The sequence below is a fragment of the Ovis aries genome, chromosome 2 (genome assembly GCF_016772045.2).
Source record: "Ovis aries strain OAR_USU_Benz2616 breed Rambouillet chromosome 2, ARS-UI_Ramb_v3.0, whole genome shotgun sequence".
NCBI classification, from domain to species: domain Eukaryota; kingdom Metazoa; phylum Chordata; class Mammalia; order Artiodactyla; family Bovidae; genus Ovis; species Ovis aries.
This window is the reverse complement of record NC_056055.1, coordinates 215,052,716-215,074,248: the sequence shown is the minus strand read 5'-3', so window position 1 is coordinate 215,074,248 and position 21,533 is coordinate 215,052,716. Positions and strand designations below refer to the sequence as shown.

Genomic DNA, 21,533 nt, shown 5'->3' with positions numbered 1-21,533 from the left:
AAGCAATAACTTTGTAATGGGAAAGTTCAAAATTAACAGATGTTTTATTTAATTATGTAATATTTCTAACTAAGGAACATGAAAAGAGTACTTAAAAATGGGAAGAACCACTGTATTCTTTGACAGGTATATCATACAGTCCATATCACATACTGAACCTATAACAGTATCCGTATCTCATACTCAACATCAGGATAAGCTTTGAATTGGAACAAAGTTTTAAATGAGAAAGATGAAACTATAAAGGTAGTGTAAGAAGATATAAATTTCTTATGGTCTTAGTATGGAAAAGGCCTTTTTAATAAAATTCAAACTGTGAAAGTTGATTTTAAAATGATAATTTATTTGAATTTATAAAATTTTAAATTTCCACATGGCAAAACAATTAGCAAAACCATCAATAATAAGTTGAAGGTAAAAGTTGCAACTCATGGCTAAAGATCTGGCCTCCCCTTTATGTAACAAAACCTAATAATTGACAAAGAACACCTAATGAATATCTGATCATATTATGCTATTACATAGTTCAAAGGAAAATACCAGTGACTCTTATAAAGAGTTTCAAAACAGAAAAATCTAAAACTATGCTTGATAGCATTTTAACACAGTACATTAGCAAAAAACCAAATGTGTGATAACATACTATATTGGAAAGACTACCAGCTAATAAGGACTCTCATACGTTGTTGATGAGAGGGTAAGTTGGTATGAATATGACTTTAAACAATATGCATAAGGTTTGATTTGATATCCCTATTTCTACGTTTATGATATGTTTATAAAATGTTAAATGTACAAATGTAGTCATTGCAGCAGTTTTATAGTAAAAATGCAAAAAGGTTTGAAAATCATGTCCATCAGTAGAGTATTGGTTAAATAAATTAGGTACTTTAACAAGGGTGTATGTAAAATGGTGAATCTTATGACTATGGAAAGATTTCCATAATATATTACTGTTAAAAAGTACAGAATATATATTTTTAAAATATATTAAAATATAATTATATATTTGATCATTATATTAAAAAATACAGGAAAAGTTTTATAAGAAACCAATAAATAAATAAATAAACATGTTTTCTGGGTATTTTGGTAGAGAGTAGAGGGTTGAGAGCCAAGCAGATAAAAGAGTGGATTCAAAGTAAGACTCTACACTATATACTTCGTTAAAGCAAGACTTTTCACTGTATACCTTAAAGCTTTTTTTTTGAACACTACAAATACACATATCTAGTCAACAAAATAAAGAAAAGGTAAACAATGAAAAAAAAAGTTATTAATTTTCCTCACAAGTGGTACTAAAAATGTCATCCTCATGGTTCCATGCAAGTGGGACTGTAAGAGACTAGCATAGTTCATTCATTTTCTTTCCCTCCACAACTTAGATGTAAATTCTGCACATTCAGATCATTTGTTGATAGTTTTCTCTACCGTACACATTTAATAATTTTAATTGCATTTGTCTTGGTGTCTACACTTTAACACCATCAAGCAACCTTTATCCAAAAATATGTGTAAGTGGTAGTTTAAAAAAAATGGTTAAATAAAAATTAGGACTGGAATTAATCTTAAACATTCCTGGACATTATTATATAATGTAATTATATGATATTATATAATTATATAACATATAATATAACTCTGAAAACTGCAATGTTATTATAGCTCTCTGAATATATTTTGTCTTGCTTATGCTTATCTCCTTGAAGTATAATATTGGCATGCTGTAACATGATGGTAATAGTGCTGATGTTAAGAGCTTGTTTTCATTAACATTAAAATACAGTTAATAAATATGAATATATAGGATATAAATATAAATGAGAAAATTGAACATCTGTTCAATATGGGATTCAAGAGCTACATCTTATGTTTTGGTATGATTCATTTATTAGCTGTGAGAATTATTTAACCTTTTGGAAAGTTGGTTTCTTAATGTGTAAAAAATATACCAATATGTACTTGTCTCATAGGGTTGTGGTCAAGATTAGAGTGAATGCTTTTGAAAAAAACTTAGCATAGTAGATGCTGAATATAAGCACTTAGTAGTTTTGTGGTGATATTAACCCTAAAATTCCAAGATGAATTTTATTTAGGCAGTGTATACAGTTTACCTTTACCTATAATTTAATATTTATAATTATTCAATTCATTTTATTTGAATGATAAATTCATTTTATTTGAATGAAAAAAGGGGAGTTGATTACAATTACAATTTTAAGCTTGTGTCTAATTGAATTCTTCATTTACTGAAAGTTTGGTAGACTCAATTGTTAAAATCACTTTTAAAATAATTTCTTTGAATAGAATATTTGATGTGAAGAATTAGCTGTTCCATTTAAATTCTTTGAAATATTTTAAATAATGATTGATTGTTTAAAAAAACAGGATATCCACTGGAGCGGATAAGATACAGCCTAAATGTAAAAGGCTGCACCAGTTTGTTTAGTAGGGTCTCAAATTTGTACATACAAACCCACTTATATGGGTTTGTATACTTAAAAAGTATGTATACTTTTTAAAAGATAAGGAGAATATATATCAAATGTTAACAGTAATTATCTTTTAGTGTTGGAATTATGATATTTGGTTTATCCTTTTTTAGATTTCTGAATTTTCTACATTAAGCAGTTATTGCATATAAGTATAATTAAAAAATGGTATGTTTTTATATCTACTTTGAGGCTAGATTTCAGGATGAGTAGAATCCTAATACACATGCCTCCTAAAGAAAAACAGTTCAAAGCTTTATTAACTCTGTTAGTGGAATCCTATTCCAGAAGTGTAGAAGTTGGCACCTGGAAGCACTCTTGGCACATTTTCGTATCGAGGAGGGGTTTATTTTGGTAAAGTAACACTACCACTGTAGCCTGTTGGCTACTGAAGTGGGATCAGATCTCAGGTCACATCAGTTCAGTAGCTCAGTGTGTAGCTCAGCTCTCTGAAATTGTGGGCCACACTCTGGGTGCTTCAGAAGGTGATCTCTATGTCTTTTCATGTATCAGAATCTGCTTGTAGAGACCAGATACAGATCACAGGACACTGGGGATTGTACAAGTAGTATATCAACCTAATATAAGGACAGTTATTTTATGCTGTGCAAACATGGGTAAAATGTAAAAGAAATGGGTAAAGTTGTGCCAGACTTCTGTTCAGTTTAAACAAATACCCTACTCTACGATGAAATACTGGAGTGGATTGCCATTTCCTTCTCCAAGATATCTTATATAGTTTTCATTATCTCATTTCTCAGCAGCTAGCAGTGTTCTGGTTCACATCAGACATAACATTCGTTATGAATACTTTGGGGAATATTGAGTGAGTTAGACACTGAAAAGGATGTCTTGTGGGTTTTTATTTAGCAATTTCAATCATTTTCCCCTCAATTTATATGCATTTCACTCTTCTGACAATTCAATTTGGTGTCCCAGTTGTCTTTATGTTACCGTCCGCCTAATTTAGGATTATACCCCTGATACTTTTCATTTTATTTAATCATAGTTTTTGAGAGAGATTTCAACCCCCTTCATTTTAGAGATTTAAAAACAGACACTGAAAAGTTAGTGAATTGTCCAAGTAAATAGATAAATTTCAAGACTTTTGACTTCTAATTCGAGCTGTATGCTCTACCAGGTTCTAGTTATTTTTGAAAATTCTCAAAAATGGTGTCATGAAAGGTCTAAGATTTTTATATTATCTCTCTTGGGCATATAGAAATACATGAGGATAATGTATGTTTAATTCTTTTTTCTCCCCTATATATTCCTGAGGAAGATATATATATGTATATATATATATATGTATACATAAAGTATCAAATTATCTAAATTATCACTGAAACCTCTGGCACATGAAAGTAGGAATATAGTTCTTGTACTATCTGAACTTGAATCACAATTCACTTGTGTTACCTATTAAGTTTGAGTCAGATTCTCACTACAGATGACTAAATCTGTTCTTTCTATAGTGAGAGAATTATATAGAGACAATTCTACACTTAGAATTTTGAGATTTTATTGGAACTGGAAAAATGTATGTAAGCTATATATACTTAGCAATAAAGCATGCAGTATGTCTGGTATCAAAGATTCCCCTCTTTCAAAAGCTACAACCTTAAAGTCATGAGACCTTACAATTATCATCTCTTGACATACATGTAGTGAATTTCACCCAAGTAAGAATTAATTCTTTCTTTTTTTTTTTTGGTCTTGCTGAGCCTTAAAGTTTTCAAGGGCAAGGGATTATAAAGAATATTCAGAGGGCCATTATTTTGTTTGTCTTTTATGAACAATCCAGGTGTTTTGTGATGACCTTTCTGTATGTATCTGAGAGAACCCTAAGTGTTTCTGAATCTGTACAGGGTAATTTGGCCCTCCTTATGATATGTGTGCATGTATTAGTCGCTCAGTTGTGTCCGACTCTGCAAACCCATGGACTGGAGCTTGCCAGGCTCTGCTGTCCATGGGATTCTCCAGGCAAGAATACTGGAGTGGGTTGCCATTGCCTTCTTCAGGTTGCCATTGCCTTCTCCAGACCTTATGATATAATTATTTCTAAATTTATTATTTTTCTCATTTATCAACAGCATGATGTATCTCTTCTTTAACTTATGACTGGATGAATGCAATGAGATACTTTGAATAAAAATTACATTATAATTTAAAAATATTTTAGCTGAAAAACTATTTAAAATGGGAGAGATACTTTTTAGTACTATTGTTCAAATATTATATATTAATCAGATGTTAAGTACATGTGTTATTTAATGTGTTCATCTTGGTTATTAAGTGTGAGCAAGATATGTGAGAATGAGAATTAAGATAATTTACTTTTAGATTTTCCAGGTGGCAAAGGGCTTTTAGATATTTGGTATCAGAATGGAAAATCTACTAAAAACAAACGTATTTCCTTAAGAGTGGTTAGACCACCTTTTCATTTAGAAAGAGTTTGGCCCCCTCTTTCCATAAATTGCTTTTTTAAGAAGTCACGGGAAAAATAGGATCAATGTTAACATATTTAAATGCTAATTATTTATTATTTTCATTCATTATAGTTGTACACCTTTTTTAAAAAAGTAAATGAGGAAGTTTAACAATTTAAGTAAAATAAGTTTAGATATAAAAGATAAAAAAATTTATATCTTTAAAAGGAAAAATGGAATCACATATTAAAGTATAAAGAAAATGTTCTCAAACAGATTATACATTTATCTTTTGCCCCAGTGATGTTTTATTATCTAAAGTAGGCAAGAATTAAATAGTGTGAAAAAAGTTGTTTCAAAACTCTAAGCTCTTAGTCCCAATGTTACCATGAAATCGTTTTCTGATAGTTTGGTTAAACTGTAAGCTACAGCATGGCAATCTAACAACAGAGATTTTGAACATGATGCCAGTCTATCAGTAATTTTTCTGATATTTTCTTTTCACCCTAGATTTTTGATTTTCAGTGTTTGATAGATTAAGAAGGATCTTTGCACTGTCTTGATTTTTGTGACAATTTTATAAGGTGGTAAACTTTCTGTAAACTCTGTTGTTTTTGGTAGGGAAATACACACACATCTATTGTACTTCTTGAAATGTTTTAGATAAAATCACTTCATCCAATGATTTGGGAAAGTTTGAGTTGATCAGAGGTGATGTAATATATTGTATGTAAACAAAAATTTCAGATAAGAGAAAAACCAGTTCAGGAATTAGAATATCATTCCTTCATCGTGTGTGTGTGTGTGTGTGTGTGTGTGTGTGTCCCCTTTCCTTCACTTCAGTGGTGTATTTTCACTAATAGTGATGTCAGGTTCTTTAGGGAGCAGGTGTAAAGGAAAACAGCAGGGGAGAAGAGGATTGGATCTTTGGGGAATGACTGGGAGGGAAGGCAGTTGGGGAATTGGTTTCTATGGGTAGCTCATGGGAGCGGGCTCTGCACTAGGAGAGGAATCAAATCTTCAGGGAGGTTAAGGGGAATAAAGGGTCAGGAATTGGCCGCTTCAGGGAGTCACTGGAATGGAAAGAAACAACGCCATGAAGGAATTCTTCTGGATTCTCCTCCAAGGAGACCAGGGAGGCAAAGCAGTGAGCTCCTTCGAGAAAATTCTGGGATAGACTCAGGGAGGGAGAGGAGTGGAGTCTCTCCACAATCTGTATTGTTGCCTTCACTGAGGTCCCTGGTGTGAGGAAGGATCTAAGTAGTGGTAGTTACAAATTGGATGGCTGTGTAAATCTGTTTGCGTTTGTGAATGTTGTCCTGATTTCCTCCCCTTTTTACCAGCTTATCTAAGTCTGGGAATGGCTGAAGGCTTTATTGCTATCTGTGTGTTGCATGCTATGTGGATCTTTTAAGGTGTGACCTTATCAAAGCTGACATCTAAATGCAAAGGAAAATGCAGGGCAAGCTTGTTCTAGTTGGGGTTCCTGTCACCAGACCATAGCGATGTGGAACAATGGATACATTACCTGAATTCACAGGGTGCAAGCAGAGTCCCTGCTTTCAGCTTGTCCTTATCAGTGTTTAAAATAGCACCCAGTACTATGAGTACCATCTATCAAGAGAACACCTCCTTCTTATTCTCCTCTTTTCCCGATCCTTTGTGCATATTTTAGGGGGGAAGGCTTTTGTTTGAGTAGTTAGAAAATGTGGAAAAACAAGATTACAAGGTCGGGGTGAAAGTAGTACAAGATTGGAAGAATGAAACTCTTTTTCTTCACTGGGAGTAAAATGATACTCTTGGCTCAAGGCCAGAGAAACACAGGAGTTAGGATGGTGCAGACAGGCCTGGCAACAAGTTTGTTAGGGAATGGGCTGAGGGAGCCTTGTCTCTGCCCCTTAGTGTATTGTTGTATTTGCCTTTTAACTCTTTTTGTTTTTTTGGTCCGTTGGAAGCCGTGGTCTCGATCACACTCAGGTTCAAAACCACAGCAAAACAAGTCTTTAAGGCAACTGTGGGGTAGCCTAACAGATAGGCTAACAGGTTCTGTTTTAACCCAGCTGATAATTTTTTTTTCCTAAGGGTTTTTGCAAGGCATGGAATATTAACCCTTTTCTTCTCCTTCTGCTTTATTTATACTGCAAATGAAATCTGAAGTGTATGAGCACCAAAATAAAGGAAACAAAACACAATGTTACACAGAAAATATATACATATTCTGAATGTGCCTTTTATAGGATATAATTAGCATTCCTTTTATTTAGTGCATTTCAAAATGTACTATTCTTTTTGCAATTTTAACATCTTCCTTATAAATCTGAACACCTTGTTTGTGATTAATAAAGAATTTTACAGTGTATTTTTCTGTAATAATCATTCCAACGTCTCTAGCAAATCTATATACACTTTAAGATAGTTCTTTTTACCTTCAAATATTGTATTAATTATTCAAAGTTTACAAATCAAACATTTATTGAAGATTAAGATTAGTTTTAAGAAAACATTTTCTTTCAGAGAATGAAGGTAACAGTAGGAAAGGCCAAAGAGTTTCTACTCTTTCCTTAAAAAAAGTGAAAAAACAAAGCCTATTTATCTTTTGTCTGGATGCCCTCTTTCATTTATTTTTTCATTGAATGTACATTCATTATGTGCCTGCTAAACTTAAATTAAGCCTCTCCTTGTTAGTCTATTGATATAGTAAGTCAGGTTATCTTTTGTAAGCATTAATAAGAATATTTTTTAGGCAGTTCAGGCTCTGGAGATGGTCATAGGTTAAAATCCAGGTGTTTCTGTTAGCTGTAATGAACACATATACATGTCTGTCAATCATCATTGATCACAATCTATCATCATTTACTCCAAAACATTGCTAGCTACTGACTCTGTGACCTCATGTGAATAAGTTAATATCTCTGAGTTTCAGATGCTATACCTATGTAAGTGAAGTGAAGTCGCTCAGTCGTGTCCAACTCTTTGCGACCCCGTGGACATTAGCCCACCAGGCTGCTCTGTCCATGGGATTCTCCAGGCAAGAATACTGGAGTGGGTTGCCATTTCCTTCTCCTATGTAAGGAGAAGTGATAATACTTATGTTTGTTGACTTTGTCAGAACTAGATGGGGTATATGTTGAAGCCTCCTCTGTAGTACTGGGAACAGGATAGGAGCTCAGTTATTTCTTATTGTTATTGTTTATAGTATCATTATTGTGACTACTCTGTGGGCTTGACCTTGCGATTATTTTCTTGCCTCCATGCTCTCTTACTCTCTTATTTTTCCATTACTGTCTAGTCCACACTATTATAGAGTAAAAAAAAAAAAAAATCCATTTTCCTCTGCCCTCTTGATCATGCTTGTTCCTATCTCCATGCCTTCATGCATGCTGCTATAGAGTAGTGGAGGAATGCTGAGGTAGCACTGTGTGTTTTCTTTTTTTTTTTTTCTTCCTCTGATAGAGCTGGGGATGTGACAGAAAGAGTCAGGTATTTCATTATTTGTAAATCAACAGTATATTTTTCTACAAACTCAATAGAACTGAGGCCTCCTTCTTTAAAACAATATATATGGTCTTATCAAAAATTGTTACTTTATGCTCTGAGTCCTTATGGACTTCCCGGATGGCTCAGTGGTAAGGAATCCACCTGCTGGTGCAGGACATGCAAGAAACGCTGGTTCACTCCCTGGGTTGGGAAGATCCCCTGGAGTAGGAAATGGCAACCTGCTCCAGTATTCTTGCCTGGATAATTCCATGGACAGAGGAGCCTGGTGGGCTACAGTCTGTGGGGTCACAAAGAGTCAGATAGGATTGAGTATACACACACAGGTGGGTCCTTATGCATTCTTTTTGTTAGTTTCTGATAGTGAGTTATTGGTATATTAAGAAATTGACATCATATTAATATTTCTTTTTAAAATGCCTTTATGTTTTTATGTTGGAAACAAACTAGAGGTAGAAAAACAACTTGGTGAATTGTGAAGGGCTCTGGTATATTTTTATTAGAATTGCATTTTATGGTCAAATACTGTACTGCACAGTGCATTTTAATTCAGCACTGAAAATTCAATCTGCATTTTTTTTTCTTTTTTCCCTTTCACTTTATGCTCCAAGAGTTTATTACCTTTGCTCCAGCTGGAGAAGAGTTGGACAAACAGATACCATGACAACTGCTAACAGTACCACATCTTGGCTTTCCTGGGGACAGAAAATCGTCACTTATTTCTAGGATTGTATATCTGTTCCATCGGAAAGATAACACTCACAAATTAGAATTAAAATATAATTGAAAAAAGAATTGCCACAACTTTAAAACTATTTATTGTATGTACTTCTTTCTTGGTTTTACCAAAAAAAGTGAAAAATCTATGTAGCAGATTGAGGTTTATAGCCTGGAATTCACTTCCTGTTGGCTTGAATGGTGACACTCATCTTCTAAGTGTCAATTTTAAATACTAGTAACTGGTTATGGGTCAGTTGTCTGAAATGTTAGATTTATTTGTTAAGGGAGGAATGACATTATTCCCTGTCCTTTGGACAGAGCTAAAGTGAGAATAAAATGGTAAGAATGCTCCTTTGCACTTAAGGTGTGAATGTAGTATCATTTGTGTTACTGATTTGTGCCACAGCTACTATCATTAGCATCTTGGACCAAACATGGAACAAGCTGTACTATATTCTGTGTATGAGGGAATACAGAGACTGATTAAAGGTGCTTTCAAAGGCCCTGGATTATTTTTTGATAGCTTATTGTGACTTATACAAGGGGGTCTTAAAAGTTATTTTCAATTATAGATATTAAGCATTTTTAATCATTGCTTTTTGAACTGAAATATAAATTTAATTTGGACCCAGGGAAGGCTCTTTTCCATCTGAAACTCATTTGTTTTTGTAACCTCAGAATCATCTTCATAATTGGTAGTGAATTCAGTCTCTAGAAAAACCTCAAAGTGAAAAAAGCTAATATATCATAAGTCCTTTCTCTAGGGAATTTAAGGTGTCTTCCCTGGTGGCTCAGAGGTTAAAGCGTCTGCCTCCAATGCAGGAAACCCGGGTTCGATCCCTGGGTCAGGAAGATCCCCTGGAGAAGGAAATGGCAAACCACTCCAGTATTCTTGCCTGGAGAATCCCATGGACAGAGGAGTTTGGTAGGCTACAGTCCACGGGGTCACAAAGAGTCAGACACGATTGACTGACTTCACTTCACTTCACTTAAGGCACGTTGGAGTGAAGGTATCTATTCCATTTTATTCCTGGTCTCTTCAGGACTCCCTTGGGTAAGGAAATGTTTAGTTTGACATCTGAAAGGAAAGTTCTTTTGGATGGGAGGAATAATGAGTAATGCTGGTTTACTTATTTGTTTATTTCTGGCCCCTCGGTAGCGTGTGGGATCTTAGCTTCCTGACCAGGGATTGAAGCCACACCTCCTGCAGTGGAAGTGTAGAGTCATATCCACCGGCCACAAGGGCGCTCCCAGTAGTGTTAGTTTAGATGACCGTTCACCTTCCTTTCCAATGGTGCACTGTGTAGTGTTCTAAATAACCAGAGAAAGTGGCTCTGTAGCCTGATGGATAGCCCATTGGACTTATAAATAACCAATGAAAACATTTCTGATTTCTGAGATTTTTTTAGGTGGGCCTGAAAGATGTGAACTGATTGCCTGACAAACCAGACTTTGTCATTATAGACATAAGAATGTTTTCTCTCTAACTCATATTGTCTTGTGTTATTCTCTTCTTAGGGATAGAGATACAGGTGATTTTTATTTCATTAATAAAGGGATATGTCTATCCCTTCATTTTATATGCATATAAAAATACATAAATATATAAAATATACATATATAAAAGGTCAGCCTTAATGAAGTTTGACTGCATAGAGTCTATATTGTTATTTGCATTTGTGCCAAAACTGATAAGAGGTTGTGTAGAAACCGTAGAAAAGACATAATAAGCATTATATATTCTTTAAGAAGGGATTCTCTGGTAGCTAGGTTGATTAAGAATCCACCTGCAGTGCCAGAGACCTGGGTTCGATCCCAGGTTGGGAAGATCCCCTGGAGAAGGGAAAGGCTACCCCCTCCAGTATTCTTGCCTGGAGAAGCCCCATGGACAGAGGAGCCTGGTGGTCTACAGTCCATGGGGTGTGAACAGTCGAACATGACTGAGTGACTAAGCACAGAACAGCACATTCTATAAGAAAAACAACTTTTTAATATATTATTGACTTTATTGGCTTTATACTGTTGGAATTTCTCTTTAGCTCTATGCAGGTATAATAGGTAGCACTTTTTTGTTTTTGTTTTTTTATAGTTCCATCTGGAGTAGCAACAGGTTTTGTTAAAGTTACCAAGTATTCTAAAATATATTGTAGCTAGATTAGTGTGAGGAATTTCATTTAATAATTTATATGTAAACATGGGAGGTTTCTCTTATTGGTTTTTCATAGTTTATTTAGTGACTGTTGTACAGTATAAAAGTTATTCTATACTGCTCTGTACTAAATCAGTACTAAGTTAAAATCTAGTTCCTTCATTCAGTAGCCTTTCAAAGTAGTAAATTAATGATGTGGATTTTATGAAGGGTTCAGAATGGTATACTGGCTATTTTATTTTATTTTTTTATTTTTTTAATTTTTAATTTTTTAATTTTAAAATCTTTAATTCTTACATGTGTTCCCAAACATGAACCTCCTCCCACCTCCCTCCCCATAACATCTCTCTGGGTCATCCCCATGCACCAGCCCCAAGCATGCTGTATCCTGCATCAGACATAGACTGGCGATTCGATTCTTACATGATAGTATACATTTTAGAATGCCATTCTCCCAAATCATCCCACCCTCTCCCTCTCCCTCTGAGTCCCAAAGTCCATTATACACATCTGTGTCTTTTGCTGTCTTGCATACAGGGTCGTCATCTGAATTATTGAGGTCCGTGTAAATGAAACATCATCAATATGAGAAGGATTATTAGTTTTTAATTTCAGTTGGTTTTGTTATAAAGTAGTCCCTATCCATCATTCCTAATATCAGATATTCTTTATAGCAGTTCTACTTAATGTGCAGTCTATGGGTCAGGAAGTGTTGTTACCAGTAGGCCTTGAGATATATATAGAAATTAAGTGTTTAAAGCTTTTAAAAAAGATTGACAGAATAATACAGTTGTATTTTGTCTTTTTCAACTTTTATTGTATTAAACAAAGATATTTGTCTGTGGCAAATTAGTTTTTTTAAAGTTGGCCCTTCACAGATCCTTTGACAAGCATTGCTTTAGAGGACATAAGGAAAGGCACCTATATATTTCATGTCAGTTACCTTAAATGCTACATATTAAAATATAAACATACCCCAAACCAACCTATATCATTAACCTACCTGTGTAGGATACATGATTTTTATGAATGAAACTAAAATGAAAATGAGGGCCAACTTTTCAAGGCCTCTAAAAGAGCAGAGCTTTTACTATCAGCTATATAAATATCATTATTAAAGGCTTAGAATGTGCCAAGTACTAGAGGTTTCTTTATCTCATTTAATGCTATAAAATTGCAGTTGGGTGGGTTTCATATTGTGTTCAGTTGCTAAGTTGTATCCAAGTCTTTGTAGCCCGCCAGGGCAAGAATACTGGAGTGGGTTACCATTCCCTTCTCCAGGGGATATCCCTGACCCAGGGATGGAACCTGTGTCTCCTGTATCTCCTGCATTGGCAGGTGAATTCTTTACCACTAGGGCTCCCTGGGAAGCCCCTGGGTTTCATATTGCCCTCATTTTAAAGTTGAACATTGCAGGGAGGGGTTGTTAAACACATAAATTTTGTATGTTAGAATAGGATGTTGGTGTTTTCTAATTTATGTTTCAGCTTTTTTGGACATTCTTTTATAGTAATGAAGAAAAGAGATTATGTTAATTTTAGTAGATTTTAATTTTTTATGTGTATTGTGCTCTAAAATCAAGAGCTAGTTAGGTGTAGAAAAGGAAAACTCAAGTGTTTGCTCCAGTGGTAAGTGGGTACCAGAGTAAGATGAGTCTTCATGATACATGTTGACCTCAGAGTCTGTTTGTACCAGTTATTGATAAGTGCAAAATTTTAGGGATAATATGTTCAAATTATAGTTGATACTGTTCATAAGGTAAGATCTTTCATCTCAAAAGGGGGATGAGATGTGGTTTTTGAAAGGCTTTCCAACTCATCATGGGGACACAGTTACCCAGCTCTCAAGTTATGTGTATATAGTATTGGCATCTCATAAAACAATACGTAAGGTATTTTTCTCCTTCTTCCACGTCTTTAATAATCTGTTTTCTCTTTATCTTTGCAAATGAAAAGAAGGAAGGAGTGGTGCGAGGGAGGAGGTGTGACTCCTCATGTAGAGTCCTCAGGAAAGTAAGCCTTTGGATCTTCATCAGTGATAGGTAAACTCAGTTGGTATTCTAGATGCTTTTCTTCCCTAAAGCTCTATAATCCAACTAGCTAATATTATAATTTGTTTGTCTTCATTTGATCATTCTATTGCTGATGATTCATGTGTTTATCTGCCTGATCACCTTTGGAGAGTGTTTATAGAGACTGAGGATAAAAACTATCCAGGGCGAGACTAGATGGGATGACTGACTCCTGGTTCTCTGCTAATGATAAAGGCACTGGATAAAATGGAGAAACAAGTGCCTGCATGTGTTGGATTTTGTTAGTTGGATCCAGCTCCAGCAAAGAGATGACTGAGGTCACATCAATGCGTCAGTGCCTTGGAAGGCTGGGAAGCTGGAACTGGTGCAACTGAGCCAATCCCCAGACAAACAGGTTTTAACCAGGACAGAGTGAGAGAGTGCTTTGCTTTGGGGACTCTTTGCCCATCACCTCAGGCAGTGATTCTGCTCACATTTTACTTTGTTCATTTTTTGTATCAGAACAATTTAGTTATGAAGACATTTCTTCTTCTGTAATGAAAAGGATTGCTAATGTTTATGTTAAGTCTTTAACAGTTTTTTGTTTGTTTGAGTCAGAAGCAAAGGGAATATTAGTTAAGGGAGCAATAGCAATAGTAAGGATGACTGTTGACCATCAGCATCTTGTGTGAGATTAAATGGAGATTAATGTAGTACCTGCCTCAATAATGTGTTTAAATACTTTCAGGTTTTGTGACATCAGACTCAAATTCCCTTAGACTCTACAGTGAGATTTTTCTTATATTTCTTAAAAGTGGAGATTTGGATTCTTAGGCTCAGCTGCTTCACTGTCTTCCTTTGCTTTTATTCTTTTGCTTCCTTTGATTTTACTCCTCTGTAATTTACTTCCTTTTGAGTTGAAATTAGTGATTCTTATCTCTGGATGCACATTAAAATCATCTGTGCTGTGTTATGCTTAGTCATGCAGTCGGAAGGGACTGTTTGTGACCCTGTGACTGTAGCCCTCCAGGCTCCTCTGTCCGTGGGGATTCTCCAGGCAAGAATACTGGAGAGGGTTGCCATGTCCTTCTTCAGGGGATCTTCCCAACCCAGGGATCGAACCCAGGTCTCCAGAAATATGGGCAGATTCTTTACCATCTGAGCCACCAGGGAAGCCCAAGAATACTGGACTGCGTAACCTATCCCTTCTCCAGGGGATCTTCCCGACCCAGGAATCAAAAGGGGATCTCCTGCACTGCAGATGGATTCTTTATCAGCTGAGCTACCAGGGAAACCCTTAGAATCATCTGGGGATGTTTAAAAAAAATACTGATGGTTGGCCCCACCCCAGACCAATTTAGTGAAAATCTTCAGAGGTGGGTTCAGGCATCTGTAATGATCCTTTAATTTCCCTGGATAATTCTGATAGTGAAGGACTAGAACCACCAATATAGAATGATATAGTTGACCTAACTTTGGGGATTTTCTGGGATTAATTACTATGTGTTAACTGAAAAAAAAGTATAATTCACCGTGTCTTTTGTTTTTCAATATTGAGTCAGAAAAGGGTCCTTAGATATGATCTTGCATGTTGGCAAATTGTATCTACCAGTAATGAAGTATGGAGTATAAAGATATTTGGTGAAGGATCATGTAGTTTTTATCATATTTTATCACATTTAATTACACATAAATAACTGATTTCTCATCAGCTATATACTGGTAGAGGGAAGGGTGGGAGAGTAAGGAGTGAAGGAAAGGGATTCACATTTGTTGAGCCTCTGTGTGCTCTATGTACCAGGGTCTAGAATACAATATTCTCTAGTATAGGAATCACTATTTCCCCTGTTTACGAAGAAATCAGGATGCAAGCATTTGTTAATAGAATCTCACGGGTATGATTGATTCTAAAAGTTACCTAAGGTAACTCATGTGCTGCACAGAAAGAATAAATGTGAAGATTTCTGGGTACTTGAAAAATGTTAAATCAGGTATGAGCCTGATGGATTTAAAATATTTGTCAGCAAAAGTAACTGTGATTTTAAAAGTCCTGAGAAAGAGAATTGGTATTATACATATTATACAGTGTAATTATTTGGTTAACTGTGCAGTTTTATTTTTTCTTACCTAGCTGATAATTATAAGAAAAAAATCTGATAATTATAGCAGACATTGAATTTTACTTTAATTTTTAGATATGATTATTCACTAATAAAATGTTTTAAAATATTGCATATCAGTTTACAAGTACGATTCTTTCCAACTACTGAATATTTCTAGAATTCCTATAGTTAACTTGAACATCTAAGGTGATTCCACAGTTGTACTAAATGAACAGTAAACCATCTTGTTATGAAGTCTGCCATCAGCCTTGATTTTACTACATAGTCAATGTATTATCTCAGTCTTAAAATATGAAAACAATAATAGTTCCATCTTTCAGTAGTTCCATCTTAATGACTGACATTGAGTTGGCAGCTTTCAAAAATCTTTATAATGTTTTAAAAATTAGAAAAAGAAAAATAATGTTCATTTCTGTTTGTAAGCATGAAATACTCACTAAAACTGAAATACCGTATTACATCCATGATACTTAAAAAAGGATTAAAATTACTGAGATTGTTTTACATGGTTGATGTTGTACTGGTTTCATTGATAACGTTATTGGTAACATTGTAGTTTTCACACAATACACATACTCACAGAAGTACAAATGGTACCTCATTTTGGAAGGAAATTTTATAGTGTATATCAAGACCTGTATATTGTCCATAATGACTTTTTACCTACTAATGCCTCTTTAATACTTTAATACTAAGAAACTATTTAGAAATATGGACAGAGTTTTATGCACAAATATGTTCACAGAATCTTTATTATTGGAAACTGTTTTTGGAAACAATGCTTAGTAAATTATGGTTGCTACATAAAAAGAAGTGTTATGCATAAATATGTTCACAGAAGCTTTATTGGAAACTGTTTTTGGAAACAGTGCTTAGTAACTTATGGTTACTACATAAAAAGAAGTGTTATGTAACATTAGAAAATTATGTGATGAAGAGTTTCTTAATGGAAAGTGATTAGACTATTTTAGAGGAGTAAATAACATTACTATATAATGTGTATTATATATGTGTGTATTATTTATATACCATCTCAACTCTGAAAAGGATAACATAATTATCCATTTGTGGTCTCAACTCTCTTTGAAAAGAAACAACAGAAAGAGACATGCTAGAATGTTAAAAGTAGGGATAGATTGTGGATGCTGGTTTATCTATATTGTATATACTGCTTCTATATAATGAAGACTCTGTTGCTGTGATAATCAATGGGAAACCATAGTTTATATATAGTTATCTGAAGCCTTATTTGGGGGGCCCAGCCTGAGTCACAATTCCTAGAGATGTTTTTAGATATTATTATCTATTTTTAGGGTCAGTCTTTTAGCAATTAATTTTGTGAAAATAAGTCTACTCTTCAATAATGTTTAAAACTGTTTATCTAGATAAATCTTTATTTTTGTATATTTTTCATTGAAGAGTATTTACCTTTTTGTATTTTCTCAGCTTGTGATATTTTACTTCCTGTGTGTTCTCTCACAAGATCATTTGTTTAGTTATGCTTGTATGCATTTCTCAGTCATTCATGTATCTGTTCATGTAACAGTCATTTCTAGAGTGCTTGTTGTGCTCGATACTTTTTTCCTAGGTCACAGATCTTCCTACTAAAATATTTCAATTAGTTGGGTGACTAAATTAGATACACTTATTTTTGCAACCTTTGTATATGATTTAATTCAGTGGTTCTCATTTAACTGGTTAGATATCAGTGTATTTGTCTGTTCAGGCTGCCATAATAAAATACTTTAGGCTGGGTGGCTTACACAACAGAAATTTAGCTTCTCACATTTCTGGAAGCTGAAAGTCTGAGATGAGGATAACAGCACAGTTGGGTCTGGTGCTGAGAGAATCTTCCCAGCTTGCACATGGCAGCCATCTCACTGTGTCCTCATAAGGTAGAGCGAGAGGGAAAGCCCTCTGGTGTTTTCTCTTAAAAGGACACTATACCCATTATGAGGACCTCACCCTTATGACCTTATCTAAACCCAACAATCTTACCAAGACCCCATTTCCAAATATCATCAAATTGAGGGTTAGAGCTTCAAGATAGGAATTTGGAAGGGGAGGGATACTATTTAGTCCATAGCAATCAATGTATTTAAATAATTTACATGCATGATTCTAGAGTGCCTCCTAGGTTGAGGATCACTGTTTTAAATGAATATTGGGTTTATTTAATGATTTATTCTGTGCTTGTGTAGCATCACAGTTTTTAATTTTGTGGTATATTTTGGTTGATTTTAATTTACTTTATTCTAAAAGATACTTCTCTGTTAATCACTCTTTATGATGTTCAGTACTTAAAGAGCTTGGTCTTCCCAGGTGGCTCAGTGGTAAAGAATGTCTGCCAGTGCAGGAAATGCGGGTTCGATCCCTGGGCCAGGAAGATCCCCTAAAGTAGGAAGTGGCAACCCACTCCAGTATTCTTACCTGGAAAATTCCGTGAACAGAGGAGCCTGGTGGGCTATAGTTGATCAGTTGTAAACAGTCGGACAAGACTGAGTGACTGAGCATGCATGCACTTAAAAAGTTTATCTACAGTTTTGACACTTATCCTCATTTTTCCTTAGTTTTTCCCAAAGTCTGAAACTTCGACTTCAGGTCTGAACTTAAGATTAATGTTTCTAGCTGTATTTAGGATGTTTAGTAATAACTATAAATAACATTTTAAGCTCAAAATACTAAAAACTCAGAATTCTTATATACCACTGCACTCAAATTTATTCTCTTTCCAAAATATCTTATCTGACATTAGTATAACCCTCAACTCCATATGATTCTTTAGGCTTGAAATATTGGAATCACTGATCACTGTATGTTGTTTCTCATACCTTTTCTCTAGTTTCTTGTTTGTTTGTTTTTTTTTTTCCTTTAAGATTTCTCTTGGTTTAATCCTGATCTCTCTCATCCTGCTCCTGCTTGTCTCACTTTAAGCTTTCTTTTCCCAGGGCTGACATTGACCCAGCACTCAGAGGTGTAGCTTTGCTGGTTGCTATAATACCAAAATGCTTTTGTGCAGGTTTAGTAAATAGCTTTTAGCCCCAAGTCCTACGAGTAGCGAGACTCTGTCCACAAAGACGGTTTGATGAGTGCCCGCTTGCCTAATATGCTATCAGCTAGCCAGCTAGCTTGTCTCAGATTAGGCATAGCAGCCTCTGTGTTCCTATGAAACTCCTCTCCCAGGCCACTGGGGGCACAGACTGCTTTAAGAGAGATGGTACCCCTGGTGGCAGTGCTGGTAACTCATCCCCACCTCCCAGCAAATGCCAAGTACCCGTCTGGGCTCTTGAAGTTCTGCTAGTTCCTTGCCAGCTCTCTTCTACTGGTGCTTGTGAAAGCTGCAGCCTCTCTACAATGTCTCAGAGTATGTAATGGTCAGCCATGAAGACTGTCACTCAAGTCTTTACTTCATAATAATTATGGTGGGTTAGTAGCCTCTCACTGGCCGCTTAGCTTTAGCTGCTTTTCCCTCTAACATATTCATCCTAGGCAAAAGACTCTTCCTAATTTCAGCACTCCTCTGACCAAGAGATGGAAATCAGAACTCAGTTCAAACCCCTTATCAAATGACCTTACTGTTTCTGCTTGGTATTTCGTGCCTCTCTTAAAAGAAGTCAGATTGATCTTCTCGTATACGGTGTTCTCATTTTCCTTTTCATCGTTTCCCTGAAAAACTCTTGGGAATTCTCTATCTTGTGCCATTCCAAGTCAGTCATTTCCTTTAAGTTCTACCGCAGCTTTGAAACCTTTGGTCACTTCTTAGGTTTACCGTGACCTTCACTTCTTATAATCTGTATTAGCCTGTATCTTACAAAGCATTTGTTCTAGAACCAGAAAGTTAGAGTTCACCTGGTTGATGTTTCTAACTCAGCAATCCTTTCTGAAAAACCTTTGATGTACCATGAAGATGTTGCTTAAGACTGCAAAACTGGTGGTTCTGTTTTTGGACACCTCTGGTTATTATTTAGTTATTTAATGCAGTATTTCCAGCTGTTTACTAGGTGCCAGACATTGAACTTATTCTGTAGTAATAAATAGAACAAACATGGCTCTGGCCTTAAAAGAGCTTATACTCCAGTGTGGGGAAAATATTAAAAAACGTAGGCACGTGCAGAAATGTGAAATGATATTTTATGATAGGTACTCTGAAAAAAAAGAAGTATAGAAGGCCAAAGAGAGCATAAGGGACTTAGTTTATATTGAATATTTAGAAGAGGTGAACTTTTAGCTAGAGAGAAGGTAAGGAGGGGAAACTCACAGAGCAGTGGAGTATATATGTGTGCAGGGCCCATAGGTAGGAGAACAGTATTTTTGTTGATTAATGCTCTGAAAGAAGGCAGTTGGGCCTAGCATTTGTGAATAAGATGAAGGACAGGACATGTTGTGACGGGAGAGGTTGGAAGGAGCCGTATGATACTTTCTTGTAGATGGTGGGAGGAAGTTTGGATTTTTCTCCTAATGCAAATGAGCAGCTATTGAAAACTTTAAACCCTGAGTTGGCAGGATTTGAATTATGGATATTTTTGGAGGGGGGGTGGCGCTTTTTTAATTTAGAAAGGCTGATTTTCTGTATTAATTAAATGACTTTTTTAGTTAAGCAAATGTAGAGCAAGAGCGCAGCCATCGTCTTAGAACAGAAAGCTTTCTGACTTCCTTAATCAAAGGCCACCACTCCCTGAGAATACAGGTGTGTTCTGCTCTGTAAAGCTGGTTCTTGGGGAGGAGGAGGTCAATTTACACAAGATGCTTAGAGTTTCCTTGGAGAGAAAGAACATTAGTTCTTGGTCTCTGTTGAGATGGAGCTGTGTGGCCCCACCCAAAACTCAGTCTCAGAAAAGGGCAGTGGGAATTGTGAAATAAAATTACCTTGAGGAAAAATTTCCTGAGAACAGAAAGTCAAAACTCAAGCTGGGAACCAACACCAAGAAGAGCTTTTGAGTTCATGGGGCTGATGTTGGAAAGTTGTGTAGATATAATCAGGATAGTCGGATGCTGAGGAAGAGCAGCTGATTATACTCAAGTGTGAATCAGAGTGAGAGCACCCATGACAAAGCTGGGCACCGCGTAAAACCTGATCGTCAAGCCACTGTGGCTTGACTAGGGGACCCAAGATGGTGCCACGACAGCTGAGACCAGCATTGATGGGTGATAGAAGAACTGGGGCCTTGAGGGTAGCAAGCTGATTGATGCCCCTGAGTTCTCCTTGTGGTCTGGTTTGTAGACTGCACGTCTAATGCCAGCAAGAGTCCTGGCCTGTTATAAAGATTTAAATATGACCGTAATCAAACTTTAAAATGGCACAGCAAGTCATTTTGGTTATAATGTATTAAAGATGGCTTGTTTTGAGAAAACAGATTGGCAAATGCAAGAGAAGAAATGAAGAAACTCGTGGACATGAGGAAACCAGCAATAATAGTTCAATAAAATATAGTAATTAGAACTAGAGTGATAGTAATAGAGAGAAATATTCTTTCTTGCACTAAAATGTCAGATTCTTCCTGCAAGAACTTTATTGCTCCTATACGTCTTCCATATTTCCACCCTTGAGCTTTGGTACCTGCCTTCCATTGCTCCTTGTCTTCTGATTAAACATCTTTAGCTCCTTCACTGGTTCCTCAGTTGGATGATTTATGGAATCCAGACTCAGCCATTCAGAGGATCAGGTATCCTTGTCAGCTGCGTATCATCCACAGGTTTGACAAACATGCTTTGCATATTTCTTTTCAATCTGGTTAACGTAGCCCCGTGGCATACAACTTGAGACTTCTCTTCAAGTTAACATGTTTTCATTAATCAACACTTTTTGGGTGTGGTTGTTTAACCTGTTGCGAAGGTATCTAACTCGCATGTTATTTCCTGCATATTTCTCCATTTGGACCTTAAGAATATTGGGAGAGGTTTCTTCAGATTTGTAAGTTCAGAGTGAACAAAGTCCATGTATTTTAATCCACCAGCCTAATTGAATCAACAATAAAAGAGTTATCCTTAGTGAACCGATATTAGAACTTTTAAAAAAGTTGTTGCACAGTCAGCTAATTTGCTTACTAATTTTAATGGGCTCATCATAAGCTTACTTATCTGATTTGCAGAATTCACGTCCCTTGACTTCAAAAT

At 35.7% G+C, this 21,533-nt stretch overlaps 1 protein-coding gene across 14 annotated transcripts in view; it reads left to right on the top strand.

Annotated features, from left to right (window-relative positions):
• IKZF2 (IKAROS family zinc finger 2) overlaps positions 1-21,533 on the top strand; it is a 178,915-nt gene that overhangs the window by 42,810 nt on the left and 114,572 nt on the right. The window lies entirely within an intron of this gene.